This window comes from Myotis brandtii, unplaced genomic scaffold (assembly GCF_000412655.1).
Source record: "Myotis brandtii unplaced genomic scaffold, ASM41265v1 scaffold48, whole genome shotgun sequence".
Classification (NCBI taxonomy): Eukaryota; Metazoa; Chordata; class Mammalia; order Chiroptera; family Vespertilionidae; genus Myotis; species Myotis brandtii.
The window spans coordinates 9,916,075-9,930,415 of record NW_005368341.1 but is presented as its reverse complement, the minus strand read 5'-3'; the positions used below and the strand labels follow the sequence as shown (position 1 = coordinate 9,930,415).

At 41.7% G+C, this 14,341-nt stretch overlaps 1 protein-coding gene and 1 long non-coding RNA gene across 14 annotated transcripts in view; one reads left to right on the top strand and one right to left on the bottom strand.

The window, feature by feature from the left end:
• Positions 1 to 14,341, top strand: part of ADAM22 (ADAM metallopeptidase domain 22) — a 177,700-nt gene that overhangs the window by 36,976 nt on the left and 126,383 nt on the right. The window lies entirely within an intron of this gene.
• Positions 602 to 14,341, bottom strand: part of LOC106727784 — a 19,824-nt gene continuing 6,084 nt past the window's right edge. The window contains exons 2-3 of the long non-coding RNA XR_001364037.1: positions 8,202 to 8,207; positions 602 to 613 (exon numbers count right to left, since the gene is read on the bottom strand). This is a non-coding gene — a long non-coding RNA (uncharacterized LOC106727784). The remainder of the gene's footprint in view (positions 614 to 8,201; positions 8,208 to 14,341) is intronic.

Below are 14,341 nucleotides of genomic sequence, written 5' to 3'. Positions count from 1 at the left end.
TTTGATTCCAGTCAAGGGCACATGCCTGGGTTGCAGGCTCGATCCCCAGTAGGGGGCATGCAGGAGGCAGCTGGTCAATGATTCTCTCTCATCATTGATGTTTCTATCCTCTCTCCCTTCCTCTCTGAAATCAGTAAAAATATATTTTAAAAAATTAATGGTCTAGAGTTAGACATATATAATTAAATGTTTTACACCACATGTATTTTTTAACCTAATTTTATAGCATGTGAGTAAGACTGTATTAATATGATCTGTATCTTATATTCCTGCTTGATGTAAATACTTGGCATAATTACACCACCTGGAGACAGGTTGCCCTATTTTAAGTCGCAATCCTCTTTGCCCTTGCTCCCCCATTAATCCTACTACCTGTTCTGCCCTGCTTCATTTAAAAAATATTATTCATCACCATTTAATATGTAGTTTGACTCATATTGAGGCAGGATGGTATGAAGCTAGGAAAATTCCTTGGCAAGTAGAATGGGGAAACTGAGACAGAGAGCGGAACAAACCTGCTGAGCAATTTACAGCCGGATACAGAAGGTCACCTCCCAGAAAAGCAGCAAAACCCAGTGATCAACACCAGGGCAGGAAACTGATGAATATTCTGCTGAAACCCTCCCCTAAGACCTCTGCTAAGAGGATTAACATAAACAAACAAACAAACAAAGAAATAAATAAGAAAAAAAGAGGAAAATGTCCACCTTGAATTTTTTTGGCACATATTTGTATTTTGTCAGTAATGTCATTGTCTTTGGTTCCTAATATCCTGTGATTAATGATGCTCTTGAACAAGTCTTGAATGTGTAATCAGCCAAATAAACAAGATAGTATGAAAAAAAAAGAAAGAATGTGGCCTGCAAGAGAGAGATAAAAACCCTCAAAACAAAGGACCCAGCATGAGCTCCTCCCCCTGGGCTTGAGCGCACCTGTGCCTTTCCTTCCCCTCTCTTCTTCCCCCACAGGCAGTATCCTAAACGCCAAGGGTTCCCAGGAGACTTGCAACCAAGGGAGCAATGAGCAGTGGCAGCTCATCCTGCACTCACCCCCTGAACCTGCCCTGTATTTTAATTATTCACTTTGTTTATTGTTTTTTCTGGCAGCTCATCCTGCACTCACCCCCTGAACCTGCCCTCAAGGCCCCCTTTTCTCTGATGTCTCAGTGAGCTGAAGCAGCCCTGCTAGGCTCATTTCTTTCCTATCACATTTTCAGTGAGCCGAAGCATCCCTGCCTTGGCTGTCTCCTGCAGTTTCTTCTATCCTAGGCCTTTCCTTGTCCCACTGTCCCCAGCTTTAATGAACATACTCTCAAAATCACCTGGACTCGTGTTGTGACATCTTTCCTACACACTACAGGCCGGCCCTAGGCAGACCCACTCAGGGCCGGGTCCCTTTTCTGGCAACAGAATGATGTTGTCATTTTTGCAGGGCAAAAAATTTGACTGCTAGCATCTTCATATCATCCACTAATAGCCTGTATTTTAATTATTCACTTTGTTTATTGTTTTTTTCCTCCCACTAGAATGTCAGCTCCTTGAGGGCAGAGATTTTCTTTCTTTCCCTGCTGTAGCCTTAGCACAGAGTAGGTGGAAAATTGCCAGGCAGTCATATTGAATTGAAAACCAGGGGCTAGAATTAGCCAGGTGACCGAGGAGATGACTGGATGAAGATGGAGTGAAGCAACAGTCAGAGAAGAGTGAAGCAACAAAAAAGAAGAAAATGATAAATGTTTAGGACTAGCCTCTAAAAGCTGAGCATATATCTTTAGGTGTAAACTTAAAAGTCAGGTTTCGAGGCTTCTATTTCAATGATTCTTTCCCATCCCTCCTTTAAATCATTGTTCTGTGGCTAGCCCCCACCATGGTTTCTGACATTTGTAACACCTTGACTTTCAGTATTCATGTTCATTTTGCCCAAATCACCTTACTTCCTTTGGAGAAATCTGAGCCCTAAAATGTTCTGTTCTGTTCCTGAAGGAGAAATACATATGACCATATGTATCAGAGCATGAAACAGAAAACTAGGGGTGCAACAGAATTTCTTTTGAGATACTGGCAAAAACCTCCTTGGGCATTTTTCTTCTTATTGCAATGAGAATTTAAAATGACAAGAGGTACAAAGGATAAAATAATAGCATAAAAGGAATGAGAAATATACAGTTGCTTTTGGGCATCTATATTAAACACAGGTGGCAGGTAGCTAATTTCTTTATGCTCTGAGAGCCCAGATGATTTAATACAAAGTTTATTTTTTTCTTTTTTTTTGAGAATGTTTTTATTTCATGGTTTCAGGTTATATATTATCTTGTGGTTGTGTTGGTTAAGGAACAGGAAGATGAAAAGTTGAATATGCTCTTTAAAGATTTTTTTTCTCATGAAGCAATTTTAGGGCTGTGGAACAGGTAGAGTTTTTTTTGTTTATTTGTTTGTTATGTTTTAAACTGGAGAGAAACTAAATAAGTTTATATAGCTGGAGTCCATTTGCAGAATAGATCCAATAATATGCATTTTTAGATTGGAATGCAAAGGAAAGTGTCGTTACATAATATTCCTTTTGAATGTTCAGTAAACAAGATTTTAACCAAATTACGCAAGAGTTCAACCTTTGGGTTGTAACTTCTACAGGAGGCAGATAAACAATATGGAATGGTTAAAAATGAAAAGCACAGCCAGTTCCTATTTTGTCAAGATTATGAGGGTAGAAAACAATTTTCAGTCCCTTCATGGGGTTACACAGTCATAAAATTTCACTCTTCAGGACAGATATATTAATAAAACCAAACATATGGCCTGGCCTGGTCACACTAGTCCTGAGGCCACATTGGACCTTTCCAGAGGTCAGCATCTGGTATTATATTTTATTGTGAAGCATTTCTTAGAATGAAAAAGGCTCAATAAAGACAGTTAATTATATTATTTGAGCAATGTAAGCCAAGTCTTATCCTGCAATCGTTCTCATTTTCGTTAAGACGCGGGTAATTAAACTGCCCAAAAGAATGCATAAATATTGAAAAAATTTCATTCATTACTTCTTGATTCTTCTTTATCTTCACTGGAAGATATTTTTAAATTAATTTTCAGACAAAGTGAAGAAAGGGAGGAGTGGGGAGAAAAATATCGATGTGAGAGAGACAGGGATCAAACCCACAACCGAGGTACATGCTCTTGACTGGGAATCGAACTCATGACCCTCTGCTCTGCAGGCTGATGCTCTAATCACTGAGCAAACTGACCAGGGCACTCCTTGATTCTTTTACAACAGGTGACTTGAGAAAAACAAACCACACATGTGGAAGGGAGGAGTGGGGAGAAAAATATCGATGTGAGAGAGACAGGGATCAAACCCACAACCGAGGTACATGCTCTTGACTGGGAATCGAACTCATGACCCTCTGCTCTGCAGGCTGATGCTCTAACCACTGAGAAAACTGACCAGGGCACTCCTTGATTCTTTTACAACAGGTGACTTGAGAAAAACAAACCATACATGTGGACACACACACACACACACACACTCCACAAAGAACCAAATGTTCCACATGGACTGTGGTTGGTTGTGTTAGGATGTGAAACATAATTAGGAAGAAAGAATCTATTTTATAACCTGTTTTTTGGAATGGATTCTGTGGTATAGTTTTCAGATCTGAGATGATTCTGTTCCTAAATTTTGACTGTATTTTACAGATCCTCTCCCTCTTATCTTCTTACTCCAATAACAACGAAAATAATTTCTTTCCGTTATGATCCTCGTTTTCCCCCTATTTCACAGTGGTGGGTGGGGAGGACTGCTAGGGACTTAAACATGAAGCTGTCAGCAGATGGGGTCGCCCATGCAGAATGGGAGGTGGTGTAGTGATGGCAGGGGGAAGGGCACGGAGGGGGGTAGGAGCAAGGTCAGACAAGGAAAACCCCAAATCACTTCAAATGGGACCAGTCTTGTCTTCTCTCATTTAGAACCATTTGCCTACTAGTTACCTCTTGCTTGCTTTGCACTGGGACTCTTGAATTTGCAAGAAAAGTGGGAATCACAGTGGGTAAAAGGTGGTGTGAATTCAACTGGGATTGGAGGTTAGGTCTGGAAGAGTCTCATTTACTTAATGCTCTATTCACAGTGTGTAAATAGAATGTTTACAGCTCCCTTGGTCCTGTTAATCACCTGTTCTCTAATAAAACTATTCCATGATGATGTATTGGCCTGGTCTAGTCCCCTTCTTAGTCCATATATGTCATTTTTTTAGAGGTATTCCTGCCTCTTTGGGGTGACACAATGGACTGACTCTAAAAGGTAGTTATTGCAGGCCAGCTAGGAAGTCAGGGAAGGCTTTTGAGCACTGTGATGTCTCTCACATTTCACTGCACCAAATGCATGATATGCACAGAACTCGCTCTACCGAAGGATGCTTGGAGCCTGTGAACCCAGATTTATACCAGACCTCACTGAGAAATTCAGAACAATCAAGCATTTAGAAAAAGAACAAAATCAGACAGTTTTAATAATGAATGTTTCTATGTTTTCTGAAGTAAACAACATACTAAAAATCTTTTAAAAATTATTTGAATAGTTGTGTATTCATTGAAGTCAATTCCATAGTGAAAATGGTTGATTGTCATTCTTCAGCCAAACTTTGTCTGTGTAGATCAGGTATCCTGTTGTCACTTGAGTAATCCCCTCCCCCCCCCCCATTACTTTCTGTCTCTCTGGATCTGATTTGGTGCATATCTAATTCATATCTTTAAAAATTTTTTTTCCATTTTGTTCCCACCTTGATTCATCTTATAAAGCTTGTGGCTCATATTGTAACCAACAACAAAGCTTAATAGAGGTCACAGAAAATCCCACTTCTCACTTTGCTATGCACCTTGCATTTAAAGTGCACAATTGCACGAACTCCCTAATTAAAATTTTATGTGAATAGATATTCTTCAAAGCCGAAGTGGTGAAGTGGCTTGGAAACAGACCTCTGGCAGTGGTTTTTAAAAGGCCACTTAGTTAACTAGTAACACATGGCTATGGATATGAATTCCAGAGGAATTTAGAGAAATAACAGATGTGGAATTATTCCTCCCTGTGCAAGAGTGATCGTGGGAATCACAGTGCCTGGATGGAGAGGCTTAGGGCTTTCCCCATGTGCACCATTGATTGCTACTGGGCAGTGTCCAGAAGGGCTCTCCATTGATGTCCATAAACTAGTCTGCAAACCCACCCTCCCAAGGGCATCTTACCTGTTGTGATAGGTTAGTCATATAATGTTGGTTTCTACATTAATCTCTTCCTCATTAACAGTGCTCCTAACCCAGCGATCTCAACTCTGACTGCATATTACAATAAACTGGGAAGTTTTATAAACTACCAATAGCTGGGTTAGTGTGTGGTTTCCAGTGTGGTTCCTGGACCAACAGCCTTGATCTCATCTGGGAACTTAGAAACAAACATTCAAGATTCTCACCCAGACCTATGGAATCAGAACTTCCGATGGGGTGGAGCCAGGAAAGTGTGTTTTAACAAGCCCTCTGGGTGATTCTGATCTCTGTTCAAGTTTGAGAACGACTGATCTAGTGTTTTTTTCCCTCTGACATTCACCTCCTGCCAATATCTTCTTATGATCATGATATACTCAGTGCCTAACCCTGTACCTACCAGTATATGCCACCCATCCTCTTACATAGGGACTTGTTTTGTTTAACTTTCAGTAATTAGTAACTGTTCTCACTTATAATAAAGATAATGTCTTCTGGATCAATCCTATAGATAAATATGACTAGTTTTGTTGTTTACTTTTTCTAAACATGCCTGGCTATTACAAATTAGGTTGAAGAAGTCTTCCCACTGGGCCCTGTGTGGTTTGCTCTGACCTGAGGTGTATTCGAGAGCTGGAAAATTGTGAGTGAGCCTCTCAGTCAGTCACTGTGAGTTTATTTTGCAATAATAGGGGTATGTCCATGACACCAGGTTATTTGGGATTTTAGAATCAATAGTTATCATGACTTTCCAATATAATAGGAGAGAAAAGGCTGCACAACAGGAAACCATGGATAGCAGATTTTATTTTATAATCATCACCAAAGGATATTTTTCCCATAATTTTTAGAGAGTGGAGGGGAGGGAAGTGGGCGGGGGGGTGGCGGAAAGAGGGGGGGGGGAAGAGAAACGTCGACATGAGAGAGACACATTGAATGGTTGCCTCCTGCATGTGCTCCCACTGGGGCTGGGGAGCCTGCAACCAAGGTACATGTCCTTGACCCAGAATTGAACCCTTGACCTTTCGGTCTGAGGGCTGATGCTCTAACAACTGAGCAAAACTGGCCAGGGTTGGATAGCAGATTTTGCTGGTTGGCTGGCTCATGTACTATGCTTCCCAAAGGAAATAGTATTGGCATTTGAGGATCAATGCAGAAATTTGTAGAGAGAAAAACATTTAGCCTATACATCCCAAGGTAGCAGGTATTTTGTATTTGTTGTGCCAGTTGTAGGTGTTTGATTAAATGGTACGGGTACCAACAGATAGGCACCCAGCTGGAGTGGTTAGCAACATAGACTTTATAGCTAGACTGCCTAGGTTTAGAAACTATGCCAGTTGCTAGCTGTGTGACCCTGGGTAAGTCAGTTTCTCCACCTGTAAAATAGGGAAGGTAGCAGTACTTTTCTCATAAGGTGGTTGGCAGGTTCAATGGGTTTATGTACATGAAGCACCCAGATCAGTGCCTGGATATCGAAGTGTTCAGCAAGTGTTTGGCTATTATTAGCTACAAGAGGCACTTTCCTTTAAATAGTTGCTGGGAGGTCAGCTCTCTTAGAGGCACTGGCTAACTTTGAAACCTTTAGAACTAAAAGGGAGTTAGACACTGAGATTACTATTAGAGGGTTTTTTTAAGAGCATATATAACAAGGTGGTTAGTGAACGTTTCAAAGCCTTATTAGTGTTTATTCACTTGGTACGCTCACTGAACAAACTTAAATAACAGAAATAAACAGTTCTGAATCCCTTCTGGGCAATTCTGAAACTCCCCAATGCTCTGAAAACACAGGTTTTGTAAATTTCCAGCAACTCGTTTGTTATTAAAAACTTCACTTGAACATATACATATTAGTTTTGAGCAATCATAACAAATTACCCTGCCATAACAAATCACCCTAAATTTCACGGCTTTTAAAACAACACCCCTTGATTGTCTCAAGCTTCCAGGTGTCAGAAGTCCAGCTCAGCTGGGTCCCCGCTTAGAGTCTCACAGGCCTCAGTCAAGGTGTCAACAGGCTGAGCTCCTTCCTGGAGGCTCTTTTGGAGAAGACTCTACTTCCAAGCACTTTTAGGTTGTTGGCAAAATTCAGTTCCTTGAGATTGTAGGACTGAGGTCCTCACTTCCTGCTGGCTGTGGGGCATGGGTTATTCTGGAGGCCACCCATATTTCTTGGCCAGTGAACCCCTGTCTCCTTGAAAAGTAGCAGTGGCCAGTCAAGTCCCTCTCAGGCTTTGAATCTCTCTGATTCCTCCCTGCTCCCTCATCTTTTCTCTGCCTTCCTCGTCCACTGTCTCTCTCCCATGGAATCTTCCGCCTTCCTCTTCTGCTTTTAAGGACCCATGTGATTACATTGGATCTACCCACATGATCTATGATAATCTCCCTATTTTAAAATCAACTGATTAGTAACCTTATTTCTATCTGCAAAGTCTCTTCATGCAGTACCTAGATTAGAATCTGATGGACTAACTGGAGAATGGGAATCTTGGGGATATCTTGAGAGTTGTGCCTATCACACTGCATTAAACTGTTTAGTATTTATTCCAGTTACTGTGATTAGCATTTGGTACATAGATATCAGTAAGTTTGGTTATAGGACATTGTCCTTGATCCTGCAGGGAGTGTTATGTAATATCTCTCTATATAAAACCCTAATATGCAAATAGACTGAATGGCGGAACAACCAAACAACTGAACAACCAGTCGCTATGATGTGCGCTGGCCACTAGGGGGTACGCACGGAACATGGCAGGCATCGGCCAACCAGTCGCTATGATGTGCGCTGGCCACTAGGGGGTATGCACGGAACATGGCAGGCATTGGCCGAGGTGGGATGGTGGAGAAGGTGAGCAGGGGTGCCAGACCAAGGCAGGGTGCCAGTTGGTGTAATTGGGGAGGGCCTCTGGTGGTTACTGAAAATTCTTTGCTCCCGCATGCCACAGGCCCGCCAGGCACTCGCACCTGCTTCTGGCACTGGTCCCACTTGCACCCGTTGTGGGCGACGGCCCCACTCGCACCCACTCCAGCGCCAGAGCCGTGCTTGCACCCACTGCCGGTGCCGGGTGCCGGTCCTAATTGCTCGGCGCTGTCAGCAGGTGTGAGTTGCAGCTGCCGGCCCTGATCACCCCCCAGGGCTTCCCCATCTACCCCTGCCCCTGAGGGGCAATCAGGGCCAGCAGCTGCCTCTCACACCTGCTGTTGGCAATGGCCCCACTTGCACTCACTGCTGGTGCTGGGCGCTGGTCCCCATAGTTCGGCGCCATCAGCGGGTGCAAGCAGCGGCTGCCAGCCCCGATCACCCCTGAGGGCTTCTCCACCTCCCCCTGCTCCTGAGAGGTAATCAGAGCAGTAGTCGCAGCTCACATCAGCTGCTATCACTGGCCCTAATCACTCCGCACCATCAGCGGGTGCAAGTGGAGCCAGTGCTGTCAGCGTGTGGGAGTAGTGGCGGCAGAAGAGGGGCTGCCGGCAGAAGGGGACTGGGGGCTGTGGTGGGAGGGGTGGGTGGGGGCACAGAGGATGGGCTGAGACTCACCCCTGTGTCCACCATAGCCTCGCAGCCCAGAGTTCCTTTCAAGGTGCATGAATTCGTGCACTAGGCCCCTATATGATATATGCACATTGTTACCTTTCTAAAATAAAAAATAAAAAATGTATTATGTACAAAAAACAGCTGGCCTCAGGGTTGTTAAAGAGATTTTGAATGTGTTATAAAATGTTACTGGTGAAAGATATTTTAAAAAACATTTATACTTGTATTTATAAATACTGTGAAATGGTACATGTGTAACACTCACTACTTGAGAGAAGGGATATTATATGTTCTCCAGATTCATACTTAGAGAACTTAAAGGGACTTTCAAGATAGATTTATTATTTTAAAGATGCAGAAAGAGGCATCAGTGTTACAGATAAGAAGGAAAAGGCTGAAAGATAACATCAAACACTATACTATTCATTTTACACATGGTCACACGACACATGTATGTGTGTAGTTTAATCTTACAGCCTGTGTAGATTATTTTTCCATTTTATAGTTGCTGGAATCAGGGATGAGGAATACCGAGTAACTTGCTCAGGGTCACATGGCTAGTCAGTGTGGAACTGGAATTTGAACTTGGTTTTGACTTCAAAGTCGATTTCTCTATTCATCAAAGAAACATCTATTTGGAAGTAGATCTGGGATTTAAACTCTAGTATCCTGTCCCACCCTGTTAAGATAGTTGTTTATAATAAACTGGAGGCCCGATTCTCGAAATTGGTGCAAGAGTAGGCCTTCCTTCCCCCAGCTGCTGGCACTGGCTTCCCTCCAGCACCTGGGACCTGGGCTTCCCTCTGGCCACCCGCAGGCACCCAGGACCCAGGTTTCCCTTGCAGCCCCGGCTTCGTCTGCAAGGTCGTCCGGAAGGACATCTGGTCTAATTAGCATATTACGCTTTTATTATTATAGATAATTATAGATTTACAAGTGCTTTTGGAACTAATTAAGACATTTTAAAGCTTCTTACAGAGACAATTTATGCTGCTTGACTTGTTACCAGAATTTGTATTTAGACTATCAGTTATATGGCATTAAAATATTCATTATTTTAGGATCTTTTTTTTTCCTATTGGTTAAACCATAAGAACAGACTCCCAATTGAACATTTCATTCTTGGATGTCTTTATAAAAAATAATTTCCTTAAATTGCCATCTCTCAAAACGATACAGTTTACAAACTTAGCAGTCATTCTTAAGTGCTGACAATAATAATGCATTTTCCTGGTACTGGAACATTTCTTTACACAGCTCCCCTGCTGATATCTGCTTAAGTTTCTCCTTGCTGTTTTCGTGTCTATTTTCTCTACGTAGTAAAGTGTTGACAGAAAGCAACTGTACAGAGATATAAAAATATGCATCAATTAGAACGAACGGCAAATCACAGTGTAGTTTTCAGAGAAGTATTTTAACTAAGACTTGAGAAACACAGCTGCAATAAGTATCTGAATAGGAATCGCTTCCAAATTGCTACTAAAGTGATCTTATTGTTTTCCATTTTATGATTGTCACAGGGGATTAAAAAAACCCAACTAAACAGGTATGCATATTCAGGATTGTGCATAGTTTTGGAAAGTAAATGTGAAATGAAGACTAAAGATTTTCTAATATCTTTATTGTGTTCCTGTTTTTATATTCACAAAGAAAACATTCTAGTTATTCATGATTTATTATGATATAATTTTAAAAACTTTGGCTTTGAGAGAACAACTTTATGATTCAACAAAGTTTCATTTTATGTAACATGGATTCCTTAACAAAAATAACTTTACAAATGAAGGTTTGAGAGAGATGACTACACTGAATATGATTATTTGAATGTTTGTCCATTTATACAAAAGCATAGGAAAATTCATATTTCTCTCAGTAGGAATAAACACAATTTAATTAACTGTGATATGTTGGGAAGTTAGGAAGTTGAGAAAACAGAAACTAGATTTTGTTTTTACCCTGGTCTCAAGGAAGGTTGCTTTCTATCTCTTTTGGTTGATTATTATTTGTTTTTGTTTTATAGACAAAATTCCAAGTCAGGTATTAAGATGATGTTATCTTAGAATTGCTTCTATAATTGTGGCTCAGAAAAATTGAGATTGGTTAGAAGGCACTTGCTCTGGTATCTGCTTATCTTTCAGCCAGAAGGTGTAGAAACATGCAGGAAAAGAATATATAAGCTGTTGTCGAAGATAAAATGAAAGACACTGGGAAATTCAAAGGCCAAGATATTTAGGATTAAATAATTCCTTTTTGATTAGAGAGCTAGTGTATTACTATCTCTTTATTTTAAAAAAAATATTTTTATTGATTTCTTAGAGGAAGGGAGCGATAGAAACATCAACGATGAGAGAGATTCATTGATTGGCTGCCTCGACTGGAATCAAACCTGGGACCCTTCCGTCCTCAGGTCGACGCTCTATCCACTGAGCAAAAGCAGCTAGGGCTCACTGTCTCTTTAGAGAAGGCCCCACCAAGGCTCTCTGATTTCCTGGTTTTATAGGCTTGTCTTTATACCTGGAGTCTGCTGCTCACTCCAAAGCCAGAGGAAAGAGGGTAGAAGATAACGTTTTGATCTTTAATGCTAGAATTGGTGTTTGGCACAATATGTGCAGCCACTCAATAACTTTGCATTTTCAAGGCCAAGCTTACAGACAGTGATCATTTCCCTATTGTTCCCCACAGTGCCTAACAATGTCTGTAATTCTCTTAATTACCAACAGGTGAGCATTTGGGTGAAGAACAAACAATATGAGACAACTAGAAACAGCACATTGGAAGTTTCTATAATGTTTGTAGAAAAGTAAAAATGATAACAGGGCAGGGACTCAGAAGACCCAGGTTTTAGCTGGAGGTGTGTAACTTCCTAATTATGTAACCCTGGTCATGCTGTATAATCTCTCTGGAGGTCAGTTCCTTTTACTTTAAATGGTGAATGTTCTTGCTCTGCTTGACCTGGTAAAGTTGTTGTAAAAAGCTAATATTCCAGTGGTTCTCAACCTTCTGGCCCTTTAAATACAGTTCCTCATGTTGTGACCCAACCATAAAATTGCTTTTGTTGCTACTTCATAACTGTAATGTTGCTACTGTTATGAATCGTAATGTAAATATCTGATATGCAGGATGGTCTTAGGCGACCCCTGTGAGAGGGTCGTTCGACCACCAAAGGGGTCGCGACCCACAGGTTGAGAACCTCTGTAAAACATTGCAGTGTGATCAAATATGATGTGTATCAGTTGCAATCTTTCATTTGTAAATGACAAAAATTCAACTCAGATCTGCAAAGGAGGAAGGGATTTATTGGCTCATGGCTAAATCCAGAGGCAATCCTAGTTTTCAGACTCAGGACTGTTGCTGTTCGCTCTTAGCTCTGCTCCTCACCGTCTTTGTTTTCTAACTCATTGTGTGTCTCTGGCCACCATAGGTGGTGTGCCTCAAGTTCAATCTAGTGGGGAGGACTGCCTCCCTTTGTCTCAGTAAGTCTCATTGTCTTCCACCAACTTTGATTGAATCACGTGCCCATCCCTGAACCAAGTACCATAACCAGGAAATGTGACGTGGCCATTGGCTGAGGCTGATCTGGACCTACCCCAGTTGCTGGGTGTGGAATTGATCCCTCCTAAACCACAGGAGCTGAATGTGGGGAAGGGGATTCCCCAAAGGACTTTCAGGGCACACATTTTTTCCAAAGTTGGAATTCTGTGCCACGAGGACAATTGCCCACTGAACAAGACAATACTTAATGGCTTAAAAGTTAAAAAATAGTTAAATGGGCATTCATAAAAACCAAGAAAGCCAAATTTTAAAGGGAATTTTTCTTTAATAATTTTGCTGCCAATCTGGGTGAGGTGGAATTCTCTCCTTTATGCAACTTGAAAGAGAATCATCATACCTAGTGATGCTGACCGCAGTATTAGAGGACCATGTTCTGAGACTGTTTTCACTTCCTTATTGATCTTAACCCAAGAAACAATTCATATTTAAGGAGGTTGAGTTCAGTTCAAAGGGATAATAGGATTAGGAAAACTTTGTCCCTGGTTGAAATAAGAAAAGGATGTAATTTGTGAAGCATTGGAATCTTTAGTTAGAAATGTACATGTTATTGCCAAAAAAGTAGCACACAAATTATGAAATGAGTCTAATTTTCAGTGACTAAGTGGAGTCAGAATGAAAAGAATTGAAGTAGGGAAAATTATGAAAACTAATAAAATATTATTTGGGAAAAGCAGACAGCTGCAAGAGGCTGTCCCTATGGAGAACAGAGAGTGTTAGAAGATTTGGAATAAACAAACTTAAAAGAGACTTAGAAAGACAGAAAGTTAAGTGGCTATAACCCAGGAAAGAAATTGAGAATTAAAAATGGCCTTCTTTGTTCCAGAAACTTTATATTTATCTTTTCATTTAAACCTCATGATAATTCTCTTTTACAGATGGGGAAACTCAAGCTTAGAGAAGTTAGGTAACTTGCTCAATTGTCACAACTGCAAGTTATTGCAATTACTTAAACAACAGCTCAGTATTAGAGATGAGGCTTTACCTGGGAATCAAGTGGGCTGGTGGCGGTCCTGCCGTAACTCAGATATTTCATGGTGTGACTTCTTAGGAAATAGATGTAACTGTTTAAGGACAGCTGGTGTTTCTGGAGATGATTTTCAGTGTTCCTAAAGAAAAGTTCCTGCCCTAACCGGTTTGGCTCAGTGGATAGAGCGTCGACCTGCAGACTCAAGGGTCCCAGGTTCGATTCCGGTCAAGGGCATGTACCTTGGGTGCAGGCACATCCCCAGTAGGGGGTGTGCAGGAGGCAGCTGATCGATGTTTCTCTCTCATCGATGTTTCTAACTCTCTATCCCTTTCCCTTCCTCTCTGTAAAAAAAATCAATAAAATATATTTTTAAAAAAAGAAAACAAAAGTTCCTGTGGTCAGAGACATTTGGGCAATGCTCTGCATCCGTCTGCCTCTTGGAGTCCTATGTGGGTGAGTGTGTGGCACCCGAGCAATTGCCCTCATTCCTGTCTCTAGGAAGCACTCAGGAAGTGGGGTCTCTATTGGTTGCTTGCACCTGGTAGACAGGCAAACACAGGCCTGGGAGAGACCATTTAAGAAGGAAGTTCAGCACCTGGGGCTGTGTTGGGGCTCTGAAGGTCAGAGAAGCAGACTTCTCTTTCTGGAAGGCTGCTGTGGCATCTGCTCTGAGAGGCCTTCTCATGCACTGGAGACCTGGATTCCTTTTTCAACTTGGTACCTGTTAGTCTGTCAGTTTGGTGACAAATACACACATGTTAAAGGCACTGAGGTAAAGAGTATTTTTCAAACTTTCTCCATTGTGTATTATTATTGTTACTAGAGGCCCAGTGCACGAAATCCATGCACTGGAGGGGGGGGTGTCCCTCAGCCCAGCCTGCACCCTCTCTAATCTGGGACCCCTCAGGGGATGTCCGACTGCCAGTTTAGTCGGACATCCCTCTCACAATCCAGGGCTGCTGGCTCCCAACTGCTTGCCTGCCTGCCAGCCAGCCTGATCACCCCCTAACCACTCCCCTGCCAGCCTGATCGATGCCTAACTGCTCCCCT